The sequence below is a fragment of the Dasypus novemcinctus genome, chromosome 24 (assembly GCF_030445035.2).
Source record: "Dasypus novemcinctus isolate mDasNov1 chromosome 24, mDasNov1.1.hap2, whole genome shotgun sequence".
NCBI classification, from domain to species: domain Eukaryota; kingdom Metazoa; phylum Chordata; class Mammalia; order Cingulata; family Dasypodidae; genus Dasypus; species Dasypus novemcinctus.
The window spans coordinates 12,161,019-12,171,159 of record NC_080696.1 but is presented as its reverse complement, the minus strand read 5'-3'; the positions used below and the strand labels follow the sequence as shown (position 1 = coordinate 12,171,159).

Genomic DNA, 10,141 nt, shown 5'->3' with positions numbered 1-10,141 from the left:
AAACTTGGGATCTAAGATTAGGCAAAGAGTTCTTAGACTTAACACCAGAAGCACAACCTGCACAAAGAAAAACTGATAAATTATCTCTTATCAAAATTAAACATTTCATCTGTGAAAATCCCTGTTGAGAGGATGAAGAGATAAGCTACACACTGGAAAAAATATATAAGTCACATAACCAACAAAGGACTAATATCTAAAATATATGAAGAACTCTCAAGACTCTATAGAAAAAAAAAAAATATATATATATATATATATCCCATTAGAAAACAGGCAAAAGACGTGAACAAACTTCACTGAAGGGAATATAGATATGGCAAATAACACATGAAAAGATATCCAACATCATTAGCCATTAGGGAACTGCAAATTAAAACCACAATGAGGTATCACTACACATCCATCAGAATGCATAAGGTAAAAATAATGACAACCCCAAATGCTGACAAGGATACAGAAAAACTGGATCACTTACACATTGCTCATGGGCATGCCAAATATAACAGACATCCTGGAAAACAGTTTTGCAATTTCTTATAAAACTAAATATGCGATTACCATCTGACCCAGCAATTGTTCTCTTGAGTATTTACCCCAGAGAAGTGGAAATTTATATTCACACAAAAATTTGTACATGAACATTCATAGGAGCTTCATTTGTAATAGCCAAAAAAATGGAAATGACCTCAATGCCTTTCAAGAGGTGACTAGTTAAACAAACCAAGACATATCTGAATTATGGAATGCTACTCAGCAATTAAAAGGAATGAACTACTCATACCTGAAACAACTTGGATGAATCTCTGGAGAATTAAGCTGAATGAAACAAGCCAATCCTGAAGTGTTACCAACTGTATGATTCCATTTATAGAGCACTCTTGAAATGAATAAATTATAGAATTGGAAAACAGATTAGTGGTTGCCACTGAAATGAGAAATATGCATAAGATAAGATGGATTATATCAATGCCAGTATCCTGGCTGTGATATTGTACTATAGTTTTATGAGATACTGTCATAAAGGAAAACTGGGTAAAAAGAACATGGGCTCTGTACTGTTTCTTACAAGTTTTTATGAATCTACAATTATCTCAAAAAGTTTAATTGAAAAAATCAACTAAACTTTTTGTGTGTCAAATTCTGAAATTGCCATTCTCTTTCAGTTGTCTGTGTGTCTATCCTTGTGCTAACACTGCACCATCTTGATTACTGTAACTTCAGAATGGTCTTAAAATGAGGTAGTATGAGTCTTACAACTTTGTTCTTTTTCAAAATTGTTTTGGTTATTCTAGTTCCTTTGTCAAGCCATATAAATTTAAATCGGCTTCTTGATGCCTATGAAAAATCCTGCTGGGATTTTTTTAAAATTACATTTTGATTACTTAGATCTTTGATTTCTTTCATCGGTGTTTTGTAGTTTTCAATATACAAGCCTGGCATATATTCTTTAGATTTATACCTAAATATTTCACTGTTTCCCTGTAGTATTTACTGAAAGTGGTACTTTTAAAATTTTAATTTCCAATTGTTCATTAGAATATAGAAATATAGTTAATTTTTTTATTGACCTTGTATCTGCAACTTTGCTCAACTCATTTATTAAGTCTAGGAAATTTTTGTAGGTTCTTTGATATTTTTCTGTAAAATTATCAATGAATATAGATAGTTTAATTTCTTCCTTTCTGATCTGTATACTCTTTTTTTCTCTTGCCTTAATGCATGTGCTAAGATTTCCAGTATGATGTTGAATAGGGATAATGAGGACCGACGTTGCTGGCTTGTCCCCCATATTAGGAAGGAACCATTCATTCAGACTTTCACCATTAATTAGGGTGTTTCCTGGAGATGTCTTTATCAGGGAAAGAAAGTTCCTTTCCATTCCCAGTTTTCTGCAAGTTTTTAAACATGAAAGGAAGTTGAATTTTTTCATGGAGTTTTTCAACATCTATTGGTTTGATGCATGATTTTTCTTCTTTAGTTGGTTAATATGGTGAATTAAAATGATTTATGTTGAACCAGCCTTGTTTATGGGATAAATTTCACTTACGGTGTATTATCCTTTTTATATATATAATAAATATTTGCTAATTTTGATTTGCTAATATTTAGTTGAGGATTTTCTTAGCCAATGTCTATGAAGACATTGCTTTAATTTTCTTGTAATTTTTTTGTCAGTTTTGATAATAGGGTAAATCTAGAGTCACAAAATGGAATGGATATTCCTTCCTCTTCTATTTTCTGAAAAGGTGGTACACAATTATTTCTGTCTTTTTTGGAGGTGGGATTAGGCAAGGGAGTAAAGAATTTATTAAGAAACAAGAAAAGAAAATTAGTACACAATCCGAGACAGGGATTGTAGAAGTGGTGCAGGATGAGTCGTGCACATGGGACCCTGCGTTGGGCCTTTTAAGACCTTTCCTCTTCCTTTCCTAATGTTGAGGAGGGGCCCCAGCTGTTTGCTCTTCTGATTGGTTGCCAGAATTGTTATTTCTTGATAAATGTTTGGTGGAATTTGCCAATGAAACCATCTGGATCTTCGTTTTTCTTTGTAAGAAAGTGTTGTTTTTGTTTTCGTTTTTTGTCTTTATTTTTTTAATAAAACATTCAAAAAATATGAGGTTCCCATATACTCCCCATCCCCCTCATCCCCCTCCTCCCCCCATAGCAACAATCTCCTCCATCCTCATAAGACATGGTGAATACATCTGTAAGAAAGTTTTAAACCATTAATTTCTTTAATTGCTATAGAATTGTTCAGGTGATCTGTTTCCTCTTGAATTAATTTATTGGTTTGTATCTTTCAAGGAAATAGTCTACATCATTTAAGTTATCAAATTTTATAAGCAAAATGTTTTTTGTAGTATTCCCTTATTATCCTTTTAATATCTAAAAGTCCTGTGGTGATATACCCTTATAAAGTCATAATATCAGTAATTTGTGTCTTCGCCATTTATTTTTGGTGGCTGGCTGAGTAAAAGAGTATCAATTTTTTTAAAGATTTATTTAATTTATTTATTCTCTTTCCTCCTAGTTGTTTGTGCTCACTGTCTGCGCTCTGTGTGCTCATCTCCTTTTTAGGAGGGACTGGGAATGGAACCTGGAACCTCCCACATGGGAGGGAGGCACCCAATGGCTTGATCCACCTCTGCTCCCCTGCTTTGCTTTGTCTCTCATTATGTTTCATCGTTGTGTCTCTTCATTGCATTATCTCCTGTGTCATCATGTTACATCAGCTTGCCGAGCCAGCACACCGTGTCAGCCTGCTGTCTTGCTCATCCTCTCTAAGACACAAGAGGGAACCAAACCCAGACCCCCCGTGTGGTAGGTGAGCACCCAACTACATAAGTCACATCCACTTCCTTAAAGGAGAATCAATTTTTTAAAAATCTTTTCAACCAACAAACCTTTGGTTTCATTTATTTTTCTCTTATTTTTCTGTTTCCAGTTTCTTGTGGATGGTTTCTTCCAGCTTTCCAGAAGCTAGAGTCCCAGCAAGACCCTGCAGTGTGATCCTCCTCAGCACCCCTCTTACCATCCAGTAAGCCACAGCTGCTTCCTGTCCAGTGACGGAGGAAGGAAATCTTCTAGATTTTCTCCTTACTTGAGTGCTCTGTTTCAGTCTCAGGCAGAGTTGCTGGTCGCAATTCCTACCACTCCTATATTCTTTAGAGCTCCCTTTGCCCCTTTCCTTACCTCTTAGTTGTTAATTCCCTGTTACTCAAATCCCCTGTTACAATGAATCATTATTTATCTTTCCAGGATCAAATTATTTTCTCTCTCCTGATTAGATCCTAATTGATACATAAGATACAAAGATAATCCAGTCACCAGAACCATATGGGATGCTGCATGACCCTTCTGTTCTGAATCTATATCCCAGTACCTGTGAGAACCCGCTGTTTTGGTCTATCTGATCATGGAAGTTTCCCAGAGTCCTGATTGTTTTGGCTAGCTATTGCTTCAAAGCGTTGTGACTTCAAAAACACAGTCGTGTGTTTTCTCAAGACTCTTTAATCAGCATGGGATTGAGTGGAGAAGGTTCACCACTGCTCCACATGGCATCAGCAGAAGGGACTATCCTGAGGGCTAGAGGATATGCTTTCAAGATAGCTCCCTCAGGTGGCAAGTTAGTTCTGAAAATTGGCTGGGAATATGGTGGAAACTGAAACACCTTTTATGATTCAGCTTCAAAAGTCACAGTATTGCTTCTGCCATCCGTACCTTATTAGTTGGGGGCCATCAAAAGGCCTTCCCAGGGGAGAGGATATAAATTCCACTCCTTAATCATGGAATGGCAAAATTCTGAAAGAGTATCATGTCTGGAAACATTGTTGCAGCTGTTTTTGGAAAATGACATCTGCCATGCTGGTTTTTGAATGAAGCTCTTAGCCTCACCTTTACAAAATGTCTTAAATAACAGTTAATGCTCCATTATTTGAAGTCACCTGAATGAGTGTTTATTTTTCGCAAACATAGGGCATAAGTGATAACCCAGATCTACAGAGAACAGTCTTCACCAGCAGGTGGACACAAGATCACTGGGCAGGTCAGACTAGGAGAAAGGTCTTGCATGCTCTCCAAGGAGCTATGAGTGAGACCAATCATATTCCCTAATATCTGTTCTCTCCATCTTACATAACAATAGAACCCTGTAGTTGTGCAAAGCACTTTTTATAATAAAGACTATTTTTCTTATCCTCCTTTGCAGCATGGTATGGAACCAAATGGCAGCCTCCAGGGACTATTATTTAAAGTCAGTAGGCTGGTAACCTTTGCCTCTTCTATTTTCAAACTTCACCCTGCTGTCTGGAAAACAGATATAATAGCTAGAGCTCTGGCAGCCATATTGTATCCTGAGGATAAAAGCCCATATTCATACTCTAGGGATGGTGGAGTCGTAATCTGGAAGAAGCCAGGATCCTTGACAACTTCGTGTAGCACAGCCACCATTTTAGCCAGGGACTGTCTTTTCTGAGACTTCTATGTGATAGAAAAATAAAATGCTATCTTTTTTAAGCCTTTATTTTCTCAGGTCATTGTTACTTGCTAGTCTACCTACATCTTTTCTAATACAAAGAGAAGTACAGTGACCTTGGGCAAAATGCTTTGTGGATTCTTCTGTCCTATTTTGAGGCTATTGCAGATCATTTCTCCTCATACCTAAAGAAACTTTTGATATTGCATTGTGGCCAGAATGCTTGCAACTTGAAAATACCAGAGTAGGATGCTCAGTAATAGGTTCCCAGATTTCCAGATGTGGATATGAGTCAAGAGGAGTGACTTTAGAAGGCAACTGGGACCCTTTGTTCTAAAGCACCGCTGGCATTAGAGTTAGGAACTCTATTTTTGGCATGTCTGGGTTCACATTATCACCTTCCTCTCAAAGTCTGAAGGAGCAGTTTCCAAGAGCAAGCCAGAATCAGGCACATGGGAAAACAAAAGAGCGTGAGTGAGAGTCTGTGCCCAGCCTGAAGTGTGAGTTCTACATTACCCCAATTTTGCCAAAATGTGGAGATGAAAACTCTGTGCTATGTGACAGTGCGAAAGCAAACAGACCAACAAATTATATTGTATTAGAAAAAGTTGTGGAAAATGCCTGCTTTGGGGTACTGAGCTGTTTTCATGAATTTTTTGAAATTAAAATTGAGTCATTATCCTTCATCACCACACATGCTTTTGTCTTGGGTAGCTTGTCATGAGTTTTTTTAACTTCTTTTACTGAAATCTGAAATTAATTAGCAGTGTCTTTTGTCTTGTACCAGTAAGAAATAGTGTACCCTATAATATTTCAAAAAGTCTGACTGATGAGCAAGGCAGAAAATAACCAATAAAATGCGTGAAAAAATTAAAAAAAATTTTTTTTTTTTAAATCATTGAACCAAACTGAGAGTTACTTAGGAGAGACCCTTTAATTAGAAGTGGAAAAACTTAAATATATGGAAGAGGTTCAGTCTGACAGCTGCTCATTATTTGACTAAAGAAAACTCTGAATAGTTAAAAATTATTTGATTTACATATATCTCTCTCTTTGGATCTATTATCTAGACTTGTTCTGTGACAAATTTTAGGATTCTTCTGGAGGGCCCAAGCACTATCAGAAACCACCTAGGAATAATCACATTCCTTCAGATTTTTTTTAATTGAAATGACCTTCAATTTCCCCAGCCATTGCCTTAGGAGTGTTGCAAGTAAAGAAACCAATTAGAAATCATTTAAGCAAAAATGTAAAAAGGGTGCATATTTATTAAAAGGTAGCTGTGGAGTCTCACAGCATCCACAGGCAAGAAACAACCAGCGCTCAGAAAGAACCTGGGACCAAGAACTGGAATGTCCTCAGAAACTCTCCTTTGCGCATCTGTTGTCCTCTGTTCATCTTGTTTTACTCATATTGCTGCCAAATGTTCTCTCCCCTTAGCCCACTGGGCAAATGCAATAAGATGACTCTATACCAAAGTTTCCATGTTTCTATGGTATTAAAAAGAAAGAGGTTTTTGCCTTATGTTTAAGATTCAGGAAAAGCAACTGAATCACTTTTATTTCTACCAAGGTGGAAAGATGAATTGTGACTTTTTCACCTTGAACCCATTAAAATAAAGATAAATTAAGCCATTATATGACTGTACTCAACGGAATTTTTAAAAAGCTTTGTAAGTTTACTTGTGAATGTTTTACACCAACAAATACAATTTTAAGCCAAGTTGCACATTAACCATTATTTTATGATATATATAATAACCTGAAAAATGGTCCAATCATTTGAAACAACTAAAAGACAAAGGGTCTTTAATGCCTATAAAAGGAGAAAATATTAAATTATTGGCAATAGAGGAGTTTTTATCTTCTCCAAGTGAAAAATGAGTTTTGTGTTAAAAACATTGGAAAATGCATTTACTTGGAAAATCTTTTACTTTCACCCTTCATCTTTATCACAAGCAATCAAGTTCTTAACAGATATTCAACATTATTAAAGGAGGAACTAATACTCTGATCTTATTTTTTCCAGGGCTAAAGTAGCTTAGACTTCCCTCTTCAATAAATGCATATAAATTCTGGTATGACACTGGTGACAGGGGCTGCCTCTGCAGAGCAGGCAAAGAGGGGAGACATACTTCCCAAGATACTTTTTCAAATGTCTTTGTTTTACTGTATATCACTCACTTTAAAAATTCTTTAAATAGCCCAAGGTCCAAGAAAGAGACACACAATGAATGAATATGAATGGGAGGCCTTTGCTATAAAGAATATTAGTGGGATAGTGGTAGAACATGAATGGGGACTGAGAAGTAACTGGTATTGATATATCAGTGTTAATTTCCTAATTTGGATGGCTGGAGTTTGGTTATATGGGAAAAGTCTTTGTTGGAAGGAGATAAACACTACAGTGCGCAGGGGTAATGGGGCTGATGTTGGCAGCTTACTCTTAGGCGGCTTAGGGCAGGAGTTCTTAACCTTTTTTGTTCCATGGACCCCTTTGCCAATCATGTGAAACCTGCAGGCCCCTTACTAAGTCCACACTATACTGTATATTATTTAATAAATATATCACACCTGCACCAACATGTCCCCACAAGAATAATGTTTTGGTTTTTTAAAATTTCAAGCTCATCGACCACTTGTTAAGAATGCCTGGTTCAGGGAAATACAAATATGCTTGTCTTGCAACTTTTCTGTAAGTTTTGAGATTGTTTCAAATTTAAAAATAAAGCAGAATTAATTTTAATGTAGTCTAAGCTCTAAATTTCCAAGGAGACAATGTGCTGTGCCAAGGTTGGGGCCCAGCTTGTGTCCACAAACAACTACGGCCAGTGGTAGCCTGGAGGCAGTTCTCTGAACAGTTTCTGAAACAGAGATTGGGCAAATGTTCCAACAGATGACTGCGGCTCCTACAGTAGACTCTATCATGGTTCATAGTTTTATTTTTAGGTTTTCATTACAGACGTGTATGTTTACAGGAAAATCACGCAGAAAATACAGAATTCCCACATAACCTGCCCACCCCTCCTTTATTAACATTTGCATTAGTGTGGTACATTTGTTACAGTTGATGGAAGAATATTATAATTGTGCTATTAACTATAGTCCATAATTTACATTAGGGTTCACTGTGTTTACAGTCTTGAAGTTTTTTTTTTTTTTAATTTTTATTCTAGTAACATATATACACCTAAAATTTCCCCTTGTAACCACATTCCAATTTGTAATTCTGTGCTGTTAATTACATTCACAATGTGCTACCATCACCAGTCTCCATTACGGTTCATTGGTTTTATACTGTCGGGCTTTTTTTGGTAATCCATTAGCACTTACTAAATTTGATATCACTTTTCCTTTGTGGGGGGCAGGGGAGCATCAAGCATAGGAAATGCACTAAGAATCTATGGCAGTTTGAGATTATTTTATGAATCCCAAAAAGAGAAATATTATGTTTGTAATCTAATCTGTTCCTCTGAATGCGGTATCCTTGGATTGCACTAAATTCAGATAAGGGCCCTTTGATAAGATTACCTGCTAAGATTGCTGTAGGGCTTTTTATTGGACTACATCAGTGAGGCAGGACTCAGGTTGAGTCCTTGTCCCCTTGCTGGGGCTGATAGAAATGGACACTTACCAGACAGACAGGAAAAGAGAGAGCTCTGTCATTTTTGATCCTGTCATGTGACAAAACAGAGAAGGCTCCAACAGCTGGAGTCCTGGGGAGAGATAAGTTATTTGCCTGAGAATTTACAACTGAACTTGGGAAAAGTGAACCAGCTGAGGCTGATATAGGAAGCCCTAAGAGACAAGCCCTAAACCATCTTGCAGCTGAAAGTGGGAAGAAAGCAGAGCAGCTGAGCCTGAGAAAGGAAGCTCAGAGGGGAAGGAGCAACCAGGGCAGAGATTAGCAGCCATCTTGCTTTACCACGTGGCAACACACCAGGATCAACAGTAGCTGACTTCGGTGAGAAGGCTTCTCTGATGTGCTTTGCTATGGACTTTTTATGGCTTTGTAACTGTAAGCTTTTACCCCAAATAAATCTTTTTGTAAAAGCCAAAAGATTTCTGATACTTTGCATTGGCAGCCCTTTGACAAACCAAAACAGAATCCAAGACCACCATCCAAAAATTGTCCAATGTGGAATTCCTGACTGTGGTCATGCTCTAGTGACTTCTGTTTTCCTGGTGAAAATCCCGTTCCAAAATATGATTGCAGTTGATGTTTTATAATATTCTTTGCACTGGATAATAATCAACCTTGATAAAAGACTATTATAGAATACTACAAAAATGAGAAAGTCATAAATGTTTCTTCATTAGTTCATAGTACTTAGATATCCATGGGTTATGCTTTACTCTGTCACTTGACCCACCTTGTGTTTTTCTTTGCAGGGTTCTCTTCTCATATCCCTGGGACAGTCAGATACCACTGCATAACAGGGAATTCCCTGCTCTTGGCTTTTTAGGGAAACTTTTCAGGAAATTATAATCTTCACGTGCTACGTTTCATCTCGACTAAGGTGTATTTAAAATTATCTGATATAATCAGGTATGGGCATATAAAACTACGTGAGAAATTTCCTTTTACGAGATGGAAAGATCAAATATTTTCTGAAATGTCTCTTTTCCCTAAGTTATCATCTACTGAGGAAGTTTTTCAGGCAGCCGCTAGCATTTCAATATGTTGTTCTCTGCGTTCTCAGGGGGAAGAGAAAAGAAGGAAAGGTAGTAGGTACTTTTGTACCACCCTCATAACCAAGCCTCCATTTCTCACAGACCATTGAGGTAGTCATTAGACCTGGTCATCATATTTTGGCCCTCCATCTTGTGGGCACCTGACAGTGCATTTTCCCAGGACTTTCGAAGTTACATATGACTTTCTTTGGCCAATGAAAAATAAGCTGAATAGATGATGTCACTTCCACATAGAAACATTAATAGTCAATATTGACTTCACTACATTCAATGACCCAGATGAAACAGTCAATCCACATTGTTTATGTAGCATGAGTGAAAAATAAACTTTGTTTCAAGCCATTGAGATTTGGGGGTTATTTGTTTCTGCAGCACAACCTGACCCACTACATCTGATAGGGCCAACTTCATTTTCCCCAACCTTTGCCTTTCTGGACTCAGCGTCCTCATCCTGGCCTTCCATATATAT

At 37.1% G+C, this 10,141-nt stretch overlaps 1 long non-coding RNA gene across 1 annotated transcript in view; it reads right to left on the bottom strand.

Annotated features, from left to right (window-relative positions):
* Positions 1-784: 784 nt before the first annotated feature.
* The window catches only part of LOC139437489 (uncharacterized), a 58,899-nt gene continuing 49,542 nt past the window's right edge, over positions 785-10,141 (bottom strand). Inside the window, exon 4 of the long non-coding RNA XR_011647286.1 lies at positions 785-928. This is a non-coding gene — a long non-coding RNA (uncharacterized lncRNA). The remainder of the gene's footprint in view (positions 929-10,141) is intronic.